Consider the following 1,325-nt stretch of genomic DNA (forward strand, 5'->3'; position numbering starts at 1 on the left):
AAAAAAAAAAACAATCTCAATTATTTTAAATTCTATCTATCTATCTATTTTTTTTTTTTTTTTTTTTTTTTTTTTATATATTCAACTGTTTTTCTACTGGTACATATTTTTTAATTTGGTGATAACATCGAAGCTTAATTATATTTTAATGCAATTCTTTAAATTTTTATTTTATTATTTTTTTTTTTTTTTATCATAATTTGGTATCTAAATGAAACGAAAACAAATTGAACATCTATATATAGAAGCATATATTTATTTATATTTACTGTTTGTAAATTTATTCATTAATTAACTATATGCCTTGTTTATACAAGATTTTTGAAATGGCGCAAGCCCTTTTGAATCAATTTTTAGTAAAAAATAAAAAATAAAAAATAAAAAAATTAAAAAATAAATAAGACAATTTTAATTACGATATTAAATAAAATTTTATAAATATACATTATAATGCAAAAAAAAGATGCAAAAACTTGATTTTAAGTGTGTATGGTTTTGCTATATGACAAATTATAGTTTAATATTGTTTCGTTTTATCAATTTCTGCATTTGCATGTATATATATATAATTAAGCACTGTGTAAAATTTTACCTTTTAAAATTAAAATAATTGAAAAACAATTTCACTTTTACTTTTTTTTTTTTTTTTTTTTTTTAACAAAGTACTATGATTTATAAAAAAGTGAAAGAAATTCACGGTAAAAAATGGTTAAATAATTAATTGCTGCATGTCAAATAATTAAAAAATCAACATATTATTTGTTATTTTGTAATATTATATGTATGTATGTATGTATGTATGTATGTATGTATGTATGTATGTATATATATATATATATATATATATATATATATATACATAATACTATGTACATTTGTATAAATGTATTGAAAAAAGTCACAAACACTCAATAAGTTATATGTGTTTTTAAATGTTTCAACCTACATTAATTTAACATTTTTCTAAGAGTCTCTTAGTGTTTTTTATTTTTTTTTTTAAATTATTATATTCTTTTATACAAATTAAACGTAAAAAAAATTAAAAAAAAGAATGTTTTCACTTTATTAAATAGAATAAATTATTATGTATGTAATATGTACAATATGTGTATGTATATGTACAATATATGCATGTACATGTACAATATATGTATGTATATGTATGTACGTATATGTGCCCATTGACGTGTATATATATTTTTGAATATATTATTTATTTTTTTTTTTTTATTCATACTCATTCTACAAGTATAAATAAATTTATATGAAACGTTCACTTCTACTAAAAAAAAAATAAACTAACGAACGGACGAACACATACATTT

The sequence above is a fragment of the Piliocolobus tephrosceles genome, unplaced genomic scaffold (genome assembly GCF_002776525.5).
Source record: "Piliocolobus tephrosceles isolate RC106 unplaced genomic scaffold, ASM277652v3 unscaffolded_8692, whole genome shotgun sequence".
Classification (NCBI taxonomy): domain Eukaryota; kingdom Metazoa; phylum Chordata; class Mammalia; order Primates; family Cercopithecidae; genus Piliocolobus; species Piliocolobus tephrosceles.